The 14,801-nt window shown below is 37.7% G+C and overlaps 1 long non-coding RNA gene across 1 annotated transcript in view; it reads left to right on the forward strand.

The window, feature by feature from the left end:
• LOC134608057 (uncharacterized) overlaps positions 1–14,459 on the forward strand; it is a 131,986-nt gene extending 117,527 nt beyond the window's left edge. The window contains exon 3 of the long non-coding RNA XR_010090712.1: positions 14,387–14,459. This is a non-coding gene — a long non-coding RNA (uncharacterized LOC134608057). The remainder of the gene's footprint in view (positions 1–14,386) is intronic.
• Positions 14,460–14,801: the final 342 nt, after the last annotated feature.

The following is a 14,801-nucleotide window of genomic DNA, read 5'->3' on the forward strand; positions in this document are numbered from 1 at the left end:
ACCCACTGGACCCCAGGGACAAGTCCACGCCAGCACTCCAGGTAGGGAGGCTGGGTGGACATTTTTTAATTAAAAAAAATAATAATGTGTGTGTGAATGTGTATGTGTGTGTGTCTGTGACTGTGTTTGTGAATGTGTGTCTGTGAATGTGTGTCTGTGAACGTGTGTGTGTGTCTGTGACTGTGTTTGTGTATGTGAATGTGTGTCTGTGAATGTGTGTGTATGTGTGTGTGTGTGTGTCTGTGAATGTGTCTGTGACTGTGTGTGTGTGAGTGTATCTGTGTATGTGTGTCTGTGAATGTGTATGTGTGTCAGTGTATGTGAATTTGTGTGTCTGTGAATGTGTGTGTGTCTATGAATGTATGAGTGTGCGTGTGTCTGTGAGTGTATGTGTGTCTGTTTGAGTATGCGTGTCAGTGTGTGTGTGTGTGTGTGTGTATATATAATATATATATATATATATATATATATATATATATACACACACACACACATATACATACACACACTGGAGTGTATATTATTTTTTTTTGGGGGGTGGGAATCTTGGTTCCCACACTTTATTCCCCAGGATTTTATTCTCCCCTTTCGGCTCACGCAGAACCGGCGCTGAGTGTCGGCTCTGCTCTAAGCCTCCATGGGCCGGCGGGGAGATCAAAGATATACCTCACCGGCCCACAGCAGCATGAAGGGAGGCAGGAGAGGACCCGGGGAGCTCTAGACAGCAGCTCCGCCAGGTTCCTCTCGCGAGATCTGAGCATTGCCGCGGCAACGCTCAGATCTCACGAGAGTTAAGTCTAGCCCCGCAGGCTAGAGTTCACTCTCCACTGGACCACCAGGTGTGGCACATGAGGTAAGAAGGGAGGGGGGGTATTTACTAATCTGCCCCCACCTCTACAATCTGTCCAAACATACAGCACACACACACACATACAGCACACACACACAAAAAGCACCTACAGACATACAGCACTCTCACACAAAAAGCACAAACACAGCACCCTCACACACACAGCACCAAAACAGCACCCACACACACACAGTACACATACAGCACCCTCACACACACAGTACACTAACCGCACCCTCACAAACACACACAGCACCTTTACAAACACACAACACCCTCACACACAGCACACTAACAACACCCTCAGAAATACACGACACCCACACACATCACACAAACAGCACCCTCACACACACAGCACCATCACACACACATCACACAAACAGCACCATCACACACACATCACACAAACAGCACCCTCACACACACAGCACACTAACAGGACCCTAACAAACACACACACAAACACCCTCACACACAAACAGCACCCTCACACACACACACACACAAACACCCTCACCCACATAGCACACTACCAGCACCCTCACACATACACACACACAGCAGAACCATTACACACACCACCCTCACACACACACACACACACACACACACAGCAGTGTATGTATGTGTGTGTGTATGTATATATATATATATATATATATATATATATATATTTATATATATATTTATATATATATATATTTATATATATATATATATATAAATATATTTTTATATATATATATATATATATATATATACATACATATACATGCGGCGTGTGTTTGTGCTTTAGGGTGCACACCCTAATGCAATAGGCTGCGCACGCCTATGTTTCAAAGTGATTTAAACATGTTTAGTATCTCCTTTAGTTACTCATGCATGTTTTTCTTGTGCACTTATAGACCAGGTTGGTGTAGGTGGGTATCTCCTCAAATTGTACATTATAGTTTAAATGTACATCTACATGCATAAACTGTGCAACAAGCAAAATGGATGTGGGTGCTTGTAGTGCCCCTATGAGTTCTAGAAATGTTTAATTTGGAATTCCTTATTTTAACATGCTTTGTTCATTCTGAAATTAGTTTAACCCCTTAAGGACCAAACTTCTGGAATAAAAGGGAATCGTGACATGTCACACATGCCATGTGTCCTTAAGGGGTTAAAGAAATAAAAATAGCAAGTACTAAAAATCAGTATAGCAATGCCTCAGGCATAGGCAACCTTCGGCACTCCAAAAGTTTTGGACAGCATTATGGGTGTTAGAGCGTTATGGGGGATGTAGTCCACAACATGTGGAGTGCCAAAGGTTGCCTATTCCTGGTTGCCTAAAGCATTTTTATAATATCCAATTTTTGCAACATAAAAGAAAAAACACAAAACTTAAATATAAGACTGTACTTTTTAACGTTTTGTACTGAAAAAGATTGTATAACACATAAAAAAAAATATGGTTGGAAACATATCTGTTGTGTATTACGAAAATGTTTGCATTCATTATTGAAATGCATTACTACCTTAAAAAACACTCTGTGATTAGCACAAAGCATGCATTCAAAAGCTGCCAAAATCCAGATTCAAACAGCATAATGTAAAACTTCATCCCCTTGCTTTCACTAACCCCACCATTCTTTAAAGATCGTTTTCATCTGTCTTGTGGCTCTGCAGTTTTGTTAACCCTTTGATGACAGAATAACATATGACCTGTTTCTGGTAAATTCACTTGGCGACCCTCTGGATCTGAAAGGGTTGAATATATATCCAACCAAATCTATTTGAAACGTTTCTTTATCATACTGAATACAGCATTTGTCGCTTGTAACAACTTCGGGGGATTTAACATCTCTACCGCATGCTTTGATTTCCAGTGGTCATTTTTTCACGCACACTATTTAATCAGTAACACAAAGTTCTAATTGTTTTCTGCTTTTTGTCTTTTTGCATGGAAGTCTATTGTTGCCATTGCAGCAAAATGAAGTGGTTTTATATTTTATATTTAGTGGTTGACGGTCATTTTTGTATTGCCATCACATGATGACTCTGAGAAAATGTAAACATAGTGAAAGTTTTGAATTCGTCATGGCGGTTTAATGTGGTCCAAAAAAGATCCCCTTTGAAATATATATATATATTATAACTAGTAGTATTGCTTTTTTTCAGTTATGGTTAGCTTTATTTAAGTGTAGTATGCTAAAGTGTAAAATACTGATTCGTATCCCTTTTCTAATGAACTACCAAAAGTAAAGCATTTAGCTAGGTAAGGACCCTTAAGCCAAACTTTAAATGTTTCATAATGTAAGGTGCTTCTGACAAAACGATTTCTCTTCAAGTGCCATTTATTTCTGAATCAATTCATTTCTAACATCTGTATTCCTTGCCCCTTTAAATGCACCCTATGGCATACATGTAAATTAGATTTAGAATCACGTTCTATGTGTGTTTTATGGAAAACCAGGTGCTGTGTTTTAAGTATCAGTTGCGTTCTCGAGGATTCAATCGGCTTTTTTTGGTTTCATGTCATTCGTGTTTTAGAGGATACTCATAAACATGAGCAAACTCATGATTAAGTCATCCTACTGAGAATGCGTGTCATTGTTTATTTGTCCGTTGTGTTTTAGACTATTTGAGTGTCTTTGTTTTATGTATCAGTATAGAGAATTCAAGTAGTTTTAAGTGCCAGTTGTTGTATTCTAGAGGACACAAATGGTTGTGGGTGCCAGTTATGTTCTACAAGATTCAGGTTGATGTAATTTATGTATCAGTCATGTTTTAGAGGATTTAAGTGGCTGTACTTTATGTATCAGTCATGTTTTAGAGGATTTAAGTGGCTGTACTTTGTGTATCAGTCATGTTCTGGAGCATTTGAGTGGCCGTGTGTTATGTATAAAGTCATGTTATAAGAGATTCAAGTGACCAGTTTTGTATCAATTGTATTCCTAGAAGATACGAGTGGTTAACATAGAAACATAGAATGTGACGGCAGATAAGAACCATTCGGCCCATCTAGTCTGCCCAAAGTTGGGTTTCATGAAACAGGCAGAGAAATGTTCATATTGTTTATGAAGCTGAAATAAAGTTCTAAAAAAAAGCTCTTGTGCATTTCAGTTCAAGGTTACGTCTTAATAGCCAAATGTCATTAACACCAGGTCCTTAGGAAGCTTTAGGAAGACAATGGACACATTTATCATAATTTAAGTAGTTCTGGAAATACTAACATTATATTGTTTGCATCATATTAATGTTATGTCTATGTGTCAAACACATTTCCTGTGGATTTACAGGATTTCAGCTAATAGTATAATATAATAATGGCTTGCATCCCACACATTCCTCTGATATATTGTTACAGCTCTGCATATAAAACTCTCTTGTATTGTAGTTGTGGTTTATTTTGTGTAATTTGTTGATGTATAGCAGGTAGATGGGACCCTAACTGGGTTATAGCAATAATATTAATCATTGTAATGTCAGATGGGTTAAATGAGTAAGTATATATAGAGCAGAGCAGTATAAGGAGTACAGAAATAAACTGGAATATAAATTCAGTCTACAGGAATAATAAAGTGGACGGCAACATGAGCCGCTTAGATTTTTGACTGTCAGATATCTAAAAGAAATTAGGGTGAGGTGTTAAACTCAAGTCCTTGCAATTTGCAGAAATACTGGCAGTGCTAGTCAGTAAACCAGAACGTGTGGTGAAGTGCCATGGAAGAGGGACTTTATAGCTTAAAATAGGCAACGTAAATCTCAACTATGTTTTGCATATCAGCTATTTTGGTCTAATATCTGCAATTGTTCACAATTCCTGTTTTAGAAAAAAACAAAAAAAAAAATTTTTTTTTTAGGATCCCAGCACAGGAGCTTTGTCATTTCATAAATCTGTAAAGTAATGGCTATCTAAGAATTTGGGGAAATGTAGTTCCCAGAAAGCTAATGTGCCAGGGCATTGCGTCTTGCAGCACCAGGCCTGGTACAAGCATTTTCACAGCCCTTGGCAGCTATTCATTCTGTCTTCCTTTCTTGTTTTGTGTGTTGTATGTGAGGAGGTAGTGTGTGCTGTATTGGTCATGCTGTGAGTGGTGTGTGGCATAGGCTATGAGTGATGTGAGTAGGGGCTCTGAGTGATGTATGGTAGCCACTGACGTAACTGATTGCTACGTGAGATATGATCTTCAATTGCTTGATTAGATGTTAATAAGGAAACTAAATGATTACTGGATTTAAACATCATGTGTACTAAACTTCACCACCTTGAGCCACGGTATATGTGACTTTGCATTGCAATCAAAATCTATGCTGGTAGAAATGAATAATTAATGAGTTTATTAGTTTAACAGTACATTTTTGTGACTTGTAAATCAATGTTGCTATCTGTGGGCCCAGACTTCTGGGGATACTATTGGCACCCAGGCTACGTTATCTCATTGTAGTTATCTGGGTACACTGTCCTTGTCCCCTTAACCCTGCAATGTAAAACATTGTAATTTTAGAGAAACTGCAATGTTCTCATTGCAGGGTTAAGACAATCTCTAGCGGCTGTCTACCAGATAGCCACTAGAGGTGCTTCCTGCAGTTTCACAGAGTTTTACCCTTTGAAACAGGACTGTACGTCCTCAAGCTGTGCATGTGGATGTCCAGCATCTTCACAATCCTTATAGGAAATTATTGAATCCGTGGCCTAAGGTGCACGGGATAATTGAGGAGGAGGTCCATAAGCACTAGAATCATGTAAGTAAAAAGGGTTTTTAATCCTTTCATGGCTGGGGAGAAGAGGGTGGGTCCGTGGTGGCACAAGGACACCGTAGTGTTAGGAATGCAATTTTCAAAATATGTTTCAGCCAATATTATGTAAATATGCTTGTCATTTCATAATAAATTGCACTCGCAAAAATAAAAGGGTTAACTCGGGGTTATCAAGCTCACAGGCGTTCATCATATATTTCACGTAAGCTTTATAGAGAAAGTTTGATGTGTGCTCTTCACAATTCACTGTTTAGAGAATTATTTCCTAACAATTGTCCGGGTTATTCATTGAAGAGTGATTTCTTTCATTAGAGAATAGGGAGGTACAAAGCATGTAATATATATTTTTAGGTTTGCAATGGTAGAAAAAGCTTAGAAAACAATGAAAAGGGATTTCTTTATTTTTAAGGTGAAAATAGCCAAATTGAATACATAGCTAGCTTGAAGATTTTTTTGTCCAATTTGGTTATTTTGTCCAAACATTAAAGTTTTTTAAAGAAAATATCCCTGAAAAGTGTAGCAAACGATACTGAAACTGCAAAATTTCAACAAATTTAAACTGCAAAATTTCAACAAACATGTCGATTTGGAAAAATGATCCCACTTCGCTCTAATCCCAGCCTTGCTGTTTTATTCAAAATATTATCATTAGGTTTTCAGTTTGGTCAATACACTGTTTAGTGAATAAATGCCAAAGTTTGTTTCCTAAAGAAAAGGTGGTAAATATTAAATGCAAGGAACTCTCTGCATTAATCTTCTGGTTATTATAAAAAAAAGTGATTTATGATATTCTTTTCAAATTCTGAAATGGGAGTTTCTCAGTATGAAGCTTTCAGCTCAGCCGAGAAGTGTTCTCTTTGATCGTAAGATTGTTTCTCATGAAAAGAGGTGTCTCATTTTTGCGTCAAAGTTCCATTATGATATACATTGTATATTGAGAACAAGAATTACATTTGAATAACTTTGTTCTACCCAGAAGAAAAATCGGGATATTAACTTGTCATGAAGAGAGAAGACAGCCTATCATAAAAAATGTTATCCTCATAGAAAAACAAACAGATCTCTTGAGAAAAAATAAATGTTAGTCTGGTGCCTTTAAATAACTTCACAATAATAATCAGGGCATAAAAACGGACTATAGGGTGCAATAACTTTAAAAAAAATTAAATTTCAGAGGTTAAGGTAATCAGAGCGCCAGGAGACTTTTTCTTTATCCTTCAGTGGCCTGCAATTTCTTTACGTAAACATATTCGTTTATATATTTTACTTGTAATGTGTTTTACTAGGAAGAATTCACTGACTTTTATCCCTTTGTAAGTCTCACACGAACAAAATACACTATAAAAAACACATTTTGCAACAGGACAATATTAAACCCATTGATTACAGTTAAGTTTCACTGTAGTTATTTTATTATAACAGATATTTTTCATTATGAAGATAGCAAACCCTCTTAAAACAGTAGTTTCCTGGAGATGACCTCTTCAAAGAATGATTGGAAAGTATTTCCTGAATACAGTTGGTTAACCCTGAGCATTTCACAGAATAAAGTGAATTCAGGATTTTGCTTACCAAGTCCAAGGAACGTAATGCACCCCTATGTACAGATTGTCATGTCCCAAAGGTCACTTTTGTTTATTGTGGTACATAAGGGACAAGGTAGTCGTAGACACAGTTTCTCCCTTTTTGTGTGTTTTTTATTTTTTTTTAATTCAAGGTTTTGGACATGGTTAGTACATACAGTGGTAAACTGTTTTGTCTCCAGTAGTGCAGTTTGAAATGAGATGAGAAAGTATCACATCATTTTGTAACATAAGCATGACGTTTGAAATGGCAGCATTATGACATAACAGAGTTGCTTGGTATCGTAGTACATTTCCTGGTTTTGTATAAAGTAACCTTTGTAACATGGGTATAAACATTGACATTTTCGGGACAAATTTGTGCCTCCCAACGCCTGGGTCCTATTACAATATCGTAATTGTGGGCCGGTTCGTGTATCCTTAGAGTGAGTGAGTGGTAAGACGTTGTGGCACTGTGTGTTATGTCTCATCTAATTGTGGCAGTGCAGTGCCATAGAGTGGGCTGTGAAGAGGTAGGCTAGGTATTTGCTAGGTCGGTTGTCTTGCCCTGCGAGGTGTCTAGATCTGAAGGTCAGGCTCAGGTGTGGTCAAGGTAGGTGATCATATATTTTGCTCGTTGGTAGTCTAAGGTATATGTGTGTGTGGTATTGGGTAGGTTTCCTCTTCGAGTTGAGGGGGAGATGTGTGTGTGGTTGACTCTGTGTTCGTTTATTTCGTATATTGTGTGTTTCACTGGTGGGTTGGTTAGTGAGGGGGTTACTGCAGTTGTCCGAACAGGTGAGGAGGGGTGGGGTCAGTAAAGGGGAAGAAGGAGGAGTGCGGGAGATTTAGGTGGAAAGGAGGAAGGTCCAGGCAAGAGGGGTGCGTGAGTGAGGGTGAGGGTAGGTGGGGGGTGGGTTCTTAGTCCCCGCCCCATCTCCCCACCTCCCCTCTGGGCCAGGTCCAGCATTTTCCGTTGTTTGTTGGGGTCGTGTTTTCATTGGTTGGTGATGATGTCGGTACGGAGTTGGTGGTTCCGCTGTGGTTCGTTGGTTCAAGTGTTGCGTTGTCCAGTGTTTCGTTTCTGTGTACATCTAGTCCCTTGAGTCCCTTCTGCTTGTTCGGCGCCTCTCGTGTTAGTATCAGAGGATAGCCACTGGAGCCAGTGGTACCATGTATCGTGGTAATTCCGTGAGTGTCCTGCTGCAGATAGGATCAGCTCTTCTATACGTCTTATGTCTTTCACCCTGTTCATCCATTCTCTTAGTGTTGGGGCTGTTTTTTTTGTTTCCAGTGTCCTGGGACAAGGCTACGGGCCGCGTTTAGTAAGTGCGGTATAGCTGTTTTATTGCATCTGCGTGTTGGGAGTGTGGTTAGTTGAAGTAGGTATCAGTTTCTCAATTTTTATGTCAGATTTTTTTACATTGTTTGACAACAACTGGAGGTTTCCCCAGCTCCCAGAATCTGCCCAATCTATTTGCCATAAGGAGAGGCTTAAGGGAAGCTGAAATGGTGTACGGTGATTTAACCACAAAGGTAGGGCTGGAATGATTTGGCACAGCCGAATCCTGCTATATGTCAGTACTCAAAACCTATCATTCCACATAGTGAGGAAGCAATGCATGCTCACTCTTTAAAAATGTTTTCAATGGATAGTGCGAAAGTGAACCTTCCTCATTATAATGTTCCAAATAGGGGAAACCGAATGGTCTGTACCCATAGATTCCTATCACTGTAACCACTACAATCAGCTGCAATCATGTGTTTAATTTCCAGTGTACCACTTCTAGGGACACCAGAGAAATCTCCCCAGTATACATGGCTAGCGTGCATAATTAGATACGTTCATGCTGCAAGTTACTCTCAGGGCTTTCAGCCCATATTACAGAGCTTTAATAGTGCTGGGCATGGGTTGCCCTCCATGAAGTTGACCAGGGCAATTGCCTGTCAGCCTGGCAAACATTTTGGGCAAAAAAAAACAAACTTGGGGGGGGGGGGGGGGAGGGGGGGGAACCGATCCATTGGCTTATCACTAGTCTGCTCCCTATGGTAAATACATATCATTCGATGCTAGGAGTCATGCAGATTGGAATGTTTATGTCCAGTTTATAAAACTAGTCTTGAACTTAGTAATATTTGGATATTAATATTAGATCAGAGATAGGCTAAGCAATTATGGAACTTTGTGATGTGCCCATTTTTTTTTTAATTTGAGATGGGTATCTACATTAGACCTGAAAGGCAAAATATGTTTTTTGTATGCTTCATTTCATCATATACAATGTTTTTTGCATTTGTTTTGTAGGAATTTGTACATTGTAGTTTTTACTCTTGACCACCAGGGGAAGTGGTTTACCCCATTTTATTTCACACCCATTAATTAAGAACTTATCTGGATTTAGCGGTGTGCTCCTAAGTGTTACTATGTTTACTAAGTACTTACTGTCTTTGAAGAATATGCAAAGACCCCAGCAGATGACAGCTGTGTTAAGCTTTGTATGCTTTGTTAACATTTTTGTAATTCATATTTAAGTTAAGTTTTCAGATATAAATCAAAACGTGCCAAAACCAGTATAATAAATAATGGGATTTTTCTAACCTCTTTTTATGAAAGGGTTAATGTTGCTAGCTACAGCAAACAATGGTCACACGGAATCACGGCTGTGTCCTTTTCAATGTATTGTCATTCATCTTATGAGCAGTGTCACAGTGTTCTTGTCAGTTTGCAATAGTGGCTGTTATGTTCTCATATATTAATATTAATGAAATCTGCATTTTCCCAACTACTGGCATACAGTTCCTGTCACCTTCAGCCAAATACAGATATAAATTTTATTGCCGTCTATAATTTATGATATAAATAATAATCTGGGCTTAATCCTTTAACCCCTTAAGGACACATGACATGTGTGACACGTCATGATCCCCTTTTATTTCAGAAGTTTGGTCCTTAAGGGGTTAAGGAACATTATGGGGTCAAGAACACAAATGTGTACACCTAACCCTATGGTGTTAAAAACATATATAGGATTCATAGTCCCCTGTTGCCCCCCTTAAATAATAAGAAAACTTACCTTATTTCTAGCTCTGCGTGGGTGCACCGGCGCTGGCCCCACCCCATTTCCTTGGCTGACATCATCAGAATTGCTGACTCAGCCAATCAGAATGCTTTCCCATAGGAATCAATGCATCTCTATGGGGAGTGTTCTGCGTCTCCATGTGGAATCTTGGTTAAACTCCACCCTTTGCCAATGATTCCCAATTTTCCTGTAAGAAAGGTAATCCTTACTTTTTATTATCTAGAAAACAAACAAAACATTTAAAGATATAAAAGTTGGGGGACAGGGGTAGAGGAAGCAGACAAGACCTCTGTTGAGACGGAGCTGTTTGTAATGGGGGTTACAGAATATGTAAAAACGTGAGCTAAGTGTAAATGAAACGTGAGCTAACTGTAAATGACAATGCCAGGTTTTCCATCTACTCACATTATTGTTCTGTGTCTGTGCATAGTCATTCGCATTACTTTTGTTAGCTAGTTCCACCTTTCATAGGATTATCATGGAAAATGGTATAGGACTATAACTGACATTTACTGGATCATATGGCTTGCAGGGATGACAAATGGAACATTGCTATCTTTTGATCTGTAGAAAGTTCAGCTTGTGTTACTACATATGGAAGACGTATGTATGTTCAACATGTGATCTTTTGTGATCGTGTGCCATGTTCTGCGTACTCCAAGCTTTCATGACGCTTCCTGTTTATTCATTTATGTGGTTAGTTGGCTTTGCTAATCTGAATACTGCAGGTTTGTTGAAGATTTCTATTAATCCTTTGCCAGAAGTTTGTTGCGTTATACAACAACGTGGTGCTTAAAGTAACACTAACCCAAGTTTGCTTTATTTTATAATGTGTATGTTCTGTGAAACATTTCTCCAACTATCTAAATCAATCCTATGTTATAATGTAGCAGCAGATGCCTTCAGCATTCTGTGGCTTGTTAAGGTTAGTCCATTTATTCCTCGTTTTCCATTAAAAAACGCTTAATAATGTTTAAAATCTTTATTGTGTGGTTTTGCGGCTCCTCTATTGTTGTGTGTTTGCTTTTTCCCTTTATACATTGCAGCAGTTATTTTATAGTGTTGGGTTTAGAGTAAACTATAGCTCTTTGCAAAAGTAAGGTGCGAGGGTTTTAACCACATTGATATATTGCGGAGAGCCTAAGGATAGAGCACCAGGCATAGGATCCTGGTGACACACATAAAACTAGGATCTTTGTTGGAAAAAACACATCTCTCAATTGTAATGAACAATTCTAAATATATATTTACTGAACAGTCATCACTGTTTTTAAAACTGTTTTTGACAAAAAATGTTCTAAGTGGCAGTTAATTTAGAGTTCAAATCTAACTGTGTTTTGAAAAAAATATAAGGTGCTTACAACGAATGATACATTTTCATTTAATAAAACTCGCATGATCATGGGATCTTTTAAAAAGCCGTAGGCTATAAATCTTAGCCGATCGACAGCTCAGAATTTTGCTAATACTTTTAAAGTTTACTGATAGTCCCAACGACAGAATTCATGGACTGTAAATCAGACCTTTCCCAAATATTGTTAAACTATTGCAGCCATAAATATATTTCAACATACAGTTAGATCTGCTTTATATATGGACTCATTCATCGTGTGCACTGTTCACAACAGGCTGTTCAAACCAAGTTTGGAGACGTATCATGGGACTTACAGTCCAAAACCAGCTGCGGGCACACATGTTCTAAATAAAGATTATGGCTAGGATTATTTATTACTTTTATTTATCTACTTTGCTATATATATATTTTTTATTAAGCTTAATTTTATGTATATGTTAAAAAAAGTGAAGAATATTGAAAATGTTTCATATAATGTTTGCTGGATGTGGTGAAACTTTACCTTGGAATATGATTCTGATGCATGGTCAGCTTTAATAATGTTATGCTGTTTGTATGTCATTGGTTTAAGTGGTGAGATGATATGACAACAAGGAGAAGGGGCAAATGAGGATTCAGCCAGGCAGGAATTTCTGAAGGTTATATATACATACGCACATACATAGACCATTATGCGGTATAGATCAGCTTTCTCACTTGGCCTTAAATATGCATCATGTAAAGCGACTGACACATTTTTCCAGGAGCAGAACTGCTAACATGTTTATGTAATGCAGTGGTTCAATCACTAAACCGGTGATTGAAAAAAATTGAGAAGGGAATTGCAAACTCTTTGCCAAAATATCCAAACTGGAAAAAAAAAAATCAGATCAAATGCTTTACCCATTTGATTATGCATTGTCTAATTTTGCAATTCTATTATTTTTGGATTGCTAAATAAACCCAATGGGTATACTAACCCCTGCAAAAACAAGGATTTTGCTAGATTCCTCGACGATTACAGCAATTAGCTATTTAAAAAACATGCAGAATAGTAGGATTTGACACGCTTTTTTTGTAAATATCTTTTTATTTGATTTCCAATTTAACATAGCAGTGGCCAATGGCATGTGTTGAGACTCACAGGTCTCGAAATGAAGGTCATCAGTAAACACGCTAACGTAAAACATTCGAAAACACACAGCTTACAAAATATGACTTATGGCATGAGACACGCAGGTCTCCTTTTCACATTCAAAATTAAGAGAAATATACAAACAAAAACAAAAAAAACAACCTTATTCAGTTTTCTGATTTTGTATGAAGGGTTTAACATAAATAAAGGTTAACAAAGAAAAGAACAAAAGACAAAACAGGGTTAGGGGGTGTTGCCCCAGTATAAAGTTGTCAAGTCTGGATTTGACACTCTTAGTACAGTCGTTACTTGCTGAGTATTTAATAAAATATATATGATTGAATGTCTGTAAAATAAAAAATACTGTACAGCTTGTGGGAACTCAGTTAAGACAAAGATGACATTGTCTGTGTACATTACGACAATTTAAAACATTGTACATGTACACGTTAAATATAATCCAATTTCAGTCGTAGACTTGGTTACACATAATAACCTGAACCACCGTTTGCCAAGGCTACAGTAGAAAGGACATGGATTGAATGTTTTCAATAAGGTATTAATTATAAAGATGGGATGAACAGCGATGAAGCAAATGTGAATTCTGTCTCTGGCTGTTTGTCAAGTGTTTGTACAATTTTGGCTTTCACAATGGGAAAAAAAGCATTGTGTCTTAACAACTTAAAGATTTTAGAAATATGAAGGGGGAAAGGCAGTGAAGTCAAACAGGAGAGCAAGATGATTTTTCTTCTCCCTCTCGCTTTTATGAGTCCAACTTCAGGTCTACTAAAGCTTCTTGATCTAGCAAGGTTGAGAGTCTTTGCAGCTCTCTGGTTACTGAATTCCATTTTCCCTGATCTTTAACCTGTGGTAAATGGCTGGAGATCAGTCAAGCTATAATTTTACTGTACTTACAGCAGTATAGGTTTCTTCTCTTATAGGGACATTGGAGTTCACAACAGCAACTGGAGAGCCACACGTTACCACCCCTGGTGTAAGAACAAAAGCAGATGAGCAAAATAATTGGCAGACAAGTTTGTAAGGAGTGATTCAAAATGGGATTTTAAAGAGGCTTTCACTTTCTAAAAGCAGAGCTCACATTTTTGTTGTCAACACAATACAATTGTTGTTTTGTTTTTTTTTTTAAAAATTGGCTTAAAATTGTTATATTTTTTTTGTACTTCTTATAAATGTGATGTTTTATAAATGAAGGCATTATTTTACCTTTACTACTTATATCAATATATCATCCTCCTTGCACTATCAGAACGCTGATTGATGTTCCCCAGCTGTACACGTTAATAGTTGGCCAAGGTCAGACTCTGGAGGGATGACAGTCAAGTATCACGATGAGGTTTAAAAAAATTAGAGGAGGACTCACTCCTTAGAAACGAATAAACATTTAGATTGACCAGACAGTTGCTTTTTAAAAGAAGAACCACTAGATGATATAATACATTTTTTCCTTTTGCAATAAAGCTAAAGTGAGATGCATTTTTAAAGTACAAAACATAGCATCAATGTAAACAATATATTGTCAACGATAGCCCAGAACCCTTTTAACATTCCAAATGCACAACTTGTCATAGGAAAGAAAATCTGAGTTTCCTTAATCTAATGCATAGCTAAAATGTAGGATTTCTTCCCATAACTATGATCCTCTCCATTTACTCTCTGCAGGCATGTCCCCACCTGGCCATATTTTGTAGCACAAATCGACGCTAATCGAATATATGAATTGAAGAGTGCAAAGAAAATTGCTTACCCTACACCAGTGCTCCCCAACCTTTTTATCGCCCGCACCGGTAAACGTTTGATAATTTTTCCGTGGCCCACTTGTTTTGATTTAATAAGACAAAATAAAAACAGTCACATATATTAAAAAAAACACACAGACACATACATAGTCAGAAAATCACAACAACAGTCACATGAAGACATAGACTCAAAATTGTTGGTTCAGGGTCCCACACATACGTAGACTGAATGTATATAGCATGTTCATGTGAGAGTTAATAAAAATGGGGTACAGATGAGGGTATGTGACAGACAGGATAGGTAGGTAGTGTTACACCAGCAGACTAATGCTGATGTA

This window comes from Pelobates fuscus, chromosome 4 (genome assembly GCF_036172605.1).
Source record: "Pelobates fuscus isolate aPelFus1 chromosome 4, aPelFus1.pri, whole genome shotgun sequence".
Classification (NCBI taxonomy): Eukaryota; Metazoa; Chordata; class Amphibia; order Anura; family Pelobatidae; genus Pelobates; species Pelobates fuscus.